Genomic DNA, 6,234 nt, shown 5'->3' with positions numbered 1-6,234 from the left:
GATCCACCTGCCCCAGCCTCCCAAAGTGCTGGGATTACAGGTGTGAGCCGCCGCACCCGACCAGGGGTTTGTCTTTTGAGAGTTTGGTTTTCTCCCCTTCTCTCCACCTCCCTTTTCTCTGCTCACCTGTGGTTTTGAGCCCCTCATGGTATCTGGGCAGTGACGGGTGGAAGGGAGCTGGTACAGTATTCGAGTAGAGAAGCTCTGCTGTGGCGAGTGTGGAGCAAGCTTCCCAAACCCTTTTTGGGTCAGGGTAGGTGGTTGTGGCCCGGTTGTTTGGCCTCATAGTTTGACGTCTGCAGGCTACAGCCCTGCCCTGCTGCCTGCTGGAGGGGTGAGGGCCTGGCCACCCAGTACTGAAGGAGTTTGGTTCTACATGTGTTCCCGTGAATGGAGGTCAAAATGAAAATACCTCCTGATCATGTTCAGCCAGTTGTTGCAACCATACCAGAGTTTTCTTCTGTTTGTGATCTCATCTGTGTCTTGTAAGGTGTGAATTGCTACCTTATGGAGCACCTGGGTTGAGGCCCTGGGCTGAGCACGGTTCCATACATTAGCTCATTTATTTCTTTTGAGACAGGATCTCACTCTCGTCGCCCAGGCTGGAGTGCAGTGGTGCAATCACAGGTCACTGCAGCCTTGACTTTTCAGGCTCAGGTGATTCTCCCCCCGAGCTTCGCGAGTAGCTGGGACTACAGGTGTGTACCACTATGCCTGGCTAATTTTTTGTATTTTTAGTAGAGATGGGGTTTTGCCATGTTGCTCATGCTGGTCTTGAACTTCCAGGCTCAAGCAATCCTCCTGTCTCCAGATCGCCTCCCACTGTGCTGGGATTACAGGTCTGAGCCACCATGCCCAGCCAAGTTAGCTCATTTAGTATTCACAGTGGTTCTATGGGGTAAGAACTAACTCTGTCTTATAGGTAAGGAAATGCAGACTAAGAGTTCTTTGCCAAGGGTTGCTGTCATTCATTTATTTATTCAGCAGGTAGTTATTAGGTGTCTACTCTGTGCTGGGCCCTGGCCTGAACTTGGATTTGGTAGATGAGACTGGCAAGTTCCCTGTTCTCATAGAGCTGAGAGTCTAGGGATAAAGATCCCTTATTATGGTTTCTGTTGTGATGTTATGGGGGGAGGTTGTGATTAGGGTTTAGGGGCTGGGGAGAGACTTAGAGTTTTAGCTCATTTTACTCAATGCTTTGTATTGCACCATGTTACTACATATTCCCCTGTGCAATCCAATAATATGTGTACTGTTAGCAGTTTACTTATGGATAAACTTAAGTAATTAAGTTACTCAAATCTCAGAGAGGCTGGGTAACCTATCCCAGGTTGCACAGAAGAGGACCTGGAATTTGAACAGACTCTAGGTTGAGTTCTGTCCTTCTATGCTGCCTCTCTGAATAATACGTTTACATAATTTTTTTTTTTTTTTTTTGAGACAGAGTCTTGCTCTACCATCTAGGTTGGAGTTCAGTGGCATGATCTTGGCTCACTGCAACCTCAGCCTCCCGTGTTCAAGTGATTCTCCTGTCTCAGCCTCCCGAGTAGCTGGGATTACAGGTGTGCACCACCTCACCTGGCTAATTTTTGTATATTTAGTACAGACAGGTTTTCACCATGTTGGCCAGGCTGGTCTTGAACTCCTGACTTCAGGTGATCTACCCACCTCGGCCTCCCAAAGTGCTGTGATTACAGGCATGAGCCACAGCACCTGACCCTACATAAAAATTGTTTAAAAAGCAGTTTGCCAAAGAATCATCAATCCTTTTGTTAACATTTTGGTGAACTCTTGAACACATTTAAAATAAAAGTTCAGAGTTGCTAACAAGTAAAGGTGAAGTCTTGTGTTTGTTGTAATTTGGACTGTGGAGCGTGAGTTGTCTTGGTCTAAAGGTCAGAGTGAGGGTCTCTGCCTGCCGCAGTGGTCTCCTGGTTAGGATTGGGGTGAAAAACTTTTTAAAACAAACCTTTCGGATTTGTTGCCAACATTAACTATGGTAATTTTTTTTTTTTCTTTTTGGAGACAGGGTCTCACTCTGTTGCCCAGGCTGGAGTGCAGTGGTGGGATCTTGGCTCATTGCAACCTCTGCCTCCCCAGTTCAAGCAATCCTCCCACCTCAGCCCCCCAAGTAGCTGGGACTACAGGCATGTGCCACTGTGCCTGGCTAATTTTTGCATTTTTCATAGAGACAGGGTTTCACCATGTTACCCAGGCTAAACTTTGGTAATTTTTAACCGCTGCTTGAAGTTTTAGAAAACAGAAGTCTGGAAATTCCAGGCTGAGCCGCTGGTGACCTCCTGTTCCGTGTGAGCATGAGCGTGGCATGGGATTGGGGGCGGATGGGGCTGGCGTGGCCTTGGCAGATGCCAGTGGTTCTGTTCGGAAACAGAAGTCCACTGCACATGCAGCCTTCACCTCTGGTGGGGCTTTTGTGGGGGCTGTGTACTTCCTGGATTGGTTATTTGGAACTTTATTGGGTTCTGGTCATTAATGGCTTTTGGGGGCATTTTGGGGGCTTGTTTGAGGCACCTGAACACTGCATTTTCAGTTGCTGTTATCCTTGTTATTTTTTTTCCCCATTTATTTATTTTATTGCATTTTAGGTTTTGGGGTACATGTGAAGAACATGCAAGATTGTTGCATAGGTACACATGTGGCAGTGTGATTTTCCGCCTTCCTCCCTATCACCTATATCTGGCATTTCTCCCCTTGCTATCTCTCCCCAGCTCCCCACCCCCCACCGTCCCTCCCCTATTTCCCCCCAACTGACCCCAGCGTGTAGTGCTCCCCTCCCTGTGTCCATGTGTTCTCATTGTTCAACACCTGCCTATGAGTGAGAACATGCGGTGTTTGATCTTCTGCTCTTCTGTCAGTTTGCTGAGAATGATGGTTTCCAGGTTCATCCATGTCCCTACAAAGGACCCAAACTCATCGTTTCTGATGGCTGCATAATATTCCATGGTGTATATGTGCCACATTTTCCCTGTCCAGTCTATCATCGATGGGCATTTGGGTTGGTTCCAGGTCTTTGCTATTGTAAACAGTGCTGCAGTGAACATTCGTGTGCACGTGTCCTTATAGTAGAATGATTTGTAATCCTTTGGATATATACCCAGTAATGGGATTGCTGGGTCAAATGGAATTTCTATGTCTAGGTCCTTGAGGAATCGCCACACTGTCTTCCACAATGGTTGAACTAATTTACACTCCCACCAACAGTGCAAAAGTGTTCCTATTTCTCGACATCCTCTCCAGCATCTGTTGTCTCCAGATTTTTTAATGACCGCCATTCTAACTGGCGTGAGATGGTATCTCAATGTTGTTTTGATTTGCATTTCTCTGATGACCAGTGATGATGAGCATTTTTTCATATGTTTGTTGGCCTCATGTATGTCTTCTTTTGTAAAGTGTCTGTTCATATCCTTTGCCCACTTTTGAATGGGCTTGTTTGTTTTTTTCTTGTAAATCTGTTTTAGTTCTTTGTAAATTCTGGATATCAGCCCTTCGTCAGATGGGTAAACTGCAAAAATTTTTTCCCATTCTGTTGGTTGCCGATTCACTTTAATGACTGTTTCTTTTGCTGTGCAGAAGCTGTGGAGTTTGATTAGGTCCCATTTGTCTATTTTGGCTTTTGTTGTCAATGCTTTTGGTGTTTTGGTCATGAGGTCCTTGCCTACACCTATGTCCTGAATGGTTTTGCCTAGATTTTCTTCTAGGGTTTTTATGGTGTTAGGTCTTATGTTTAAGTCTTTAATCCATCTGGAATTAATTTTAGTGTAAGGTGTCAGGAAGGGGTCCAGTTTCTGCTTTCTGCACATGGCTAGCCAGCTTTCCCAACACCATTTATTGAACAGGGAATCCTTTCCCCATTGCTTGTTTTTGTCAGGTTTGTCAAAGATCAGATGGTTGTAGATATGTTGTGTTGCCTCTGAGATCTCTGTTCTGTTCCATTGGTCTATATCTCTGTTTTGGTACCAGTACCATGCTGTTTTGATTACTGTAGCCTTGTAGTATAGTTTGAAGTCCGGTAGTGTGATGCCTCCCGCTATCCTTGTTATTTAAAAGGACACATTAGAGGGGGTTGCAGTTTAGTCCACTGTTCTTTCTAATCCTTTTCTTTTTTTTTTTTTTGAGATGGAGTCTTGCTCTGTCACCCAGGATGGAGTGCAGTGGGGCGATCTTGGCTTACTGCAACCTCCACCTTCCAGGTTCAAGTGATTCTTCTGCCTCAACTTCCTGAGTACCTGGGACTACAGGCACGTCCCGCCATGCTCAGCTAATTTTTGTATTTTTTTAGGAGACAGGGTTTCACCAATAGGCCAGCCTGGACTTGAACTCCTGACCTCATGATCCGCCCATCTCAGCCTCCCAAAGTGCTGGGATTACAGGCATGAGCCACCGCACCTGATGAATCCTCTTCTTTGATAGTGTTTGCCCTCCTCCCACCAAATGCTGCCCTGAGAGTCTCTGGTACCTGGGCACCTCCTCCCCTTGCCTTTGCTTAGGAGGTCACTGCCTTCATGTAGGACATCTTTGGGGGTAGGTAACCCCAGGCTGCTCTGCTAAGTTGTTGATGCGCCTTCTCACAGAACCTGATCTGCCTTAGCTCTCCTTGTCTCCTAAGTGGCTGTGCCACGCTGCTGGGGAAACCCCTGTCTCTGCCAGATCCTTCCTGCTGCTGCACAGCTTACGGCCATGACGCCTGCTGCAGTGCAGAAGGCGTTTCAGTCCGCTGTTAGTTTTTCATGCATTTTGTGTTTGCAATGTGCTGGCCACTCTAAACACTTTATGGGCTGGGTGCCATGGCTCCTGCCTGTAATCCCAGCACTTTGGGAGGCTGAGGCGGGCGTATCTCTTGGGCCCAGGAGTTCGAGACCAGCCTGGCCAACACGGTGAAACCCCGTCTCTACTAAAAATACAAAAATTGGCCAGGTGTGGTGGCATGTGCCTGTAATCCCAGCTACTCGGGAGGCTGAGGCAGGAGAATCTTCTGAACCTGGGAGGCAGAGATTGCAGTGAGCCGAGATCATGCCATTGCGCTCCAGCCTGGGCGACAGAGCTAGACTCCATCTTAACAATAAAAGTAAACACTTTATGTACACAATCTCATATCACTTTTACAGTCTTGAGAGGCAGATATATCTGTTATCCTCATTTTACAGCTGACGCCTGTCTAAGACTTGGATAAAGTCAGCCACTGTCCAAGCTCTCATTGCCAATGGTGGAGGGCTGTGTGATGTCCAGGGAGCACATGGAATAAGCCTTCACTTACAGTCCTGAGCAGGGTTTTTTTTTTTTTTTGAGACGGAGTTTCACTCCTGTTACCCAGGCTGGAGTGCAATGGCGCGATCTCGGCTCACCGCAACCTCCGCCTCCTGGGTTCAGGCAATTCTCCTGCCTCAGCCTCCTGAGTAGCTGGGATTACAGGCATGCACCACCATGCCCAGCTAATTTTTTGTATTTTTAGTAGAGACGGGGTTTCACCATGTTGGCCAGGATGGTCTCGATCTCTTGACCTCGTGATCCACCCGCCTCGGCCTCCCAAAGTGCTGGGATTACAGGCTTGAGCCACCGCGCCCGGCCTGAGCAGGGGGTTTTAAAGCTTCCAGGTTATGATACGGTTCCTCAGCCTCGGCACTAGTAACATTTGGGGCCTGATGATTCTTTGTCGTGAGCGCTGTCTTGTGCATTGCAGGACGTTAGCAGCACACTTGGCCTCTATCCACTAGATGCCAGTAGCACCCCCTCCAGACTCTGCACAGTTGTGACAGCCAGAATGTCTGCAGACATTACCATATGTCCCTGGGGGACAAAATCTTGCCTAATTGAGAACCACCAAGTCATGGCAACTGTTTCAAATCCTAAGCCAGGATGGGGATGTACATGGAGAGGGAGAAACGTGGAACATTTAGAATTGGTACTGTTGGCTGGGCGTGGTGGCTCACACCTGTAATCCCGGCACTTTGGGAGGCTGAAGTGGGTAGATCATCTGAGATCAAGAGTTCGAGACCAGCCTGGCCAGTGTGGTGAAACCCCGTCACTACTAACAAAACAAAACAAAAAACCCGCAAAAATTAGTCAGATCTGGTGGTGGGTGCGTGTAATCCCAGCTACTCAGGAGGCTGAGGCAGGAGAATCACTTGAACCCAGGAGGTGGCGATTGCAGTGAGCTGAGATCCTGCCATTACACTCCAGCCCAGCCTGGGCAACAGGAGTGAAACTCTATCTCCA

At 47.6% G+C, this 6,234-nt stretch overlaps 1 protein-coding gene and 1 long non-coding RNA gene across 2 annotated transcripts in view; both read left to right on the top strand.

Annotated features, from left to right (window-relative positions):
• LOC116554328 lies at positions 1 to 351 on the top strand. The gene is made up of 2 exons (XR_004270166.1): positions 1 to 40; positions 195 to 351. It is a non-coding gene; the product is annotated as an uncharacterized LOC116554328 (long non-coding RNA).
• The window catches only part of PTPRJ (protein tyrosine phosphatase receptor type J), a 197,659-nt gene that overhangs the window by 68,747 nt on the left and 122,678 nt on the right, over positions 1 to 6,234 (top strand). The window lies entirely within an intron of this gene.

The sequence above is a fragment of the Sapajus apella genome, unplaced genomic scaffold, assembly GCF_009761245.1.
Source record: "Sapajus apella isolate SASKATOON/1434 unplaced genomic scaffold, GSC_monkey_1.0 scaffold14, whole genome shotgun sequence".
Taxonomy (NCBI): domain Eukaryota; kingdom Metazoa; phylum Chordata; class Mammalia; order Primates; family Cebidae; genus Sapajus; species Sapajus apella.
Note: the sequence above shows the minus strand (reverse complement) of the source record. Positions and strands in the feature narration are given on the sequence as shown.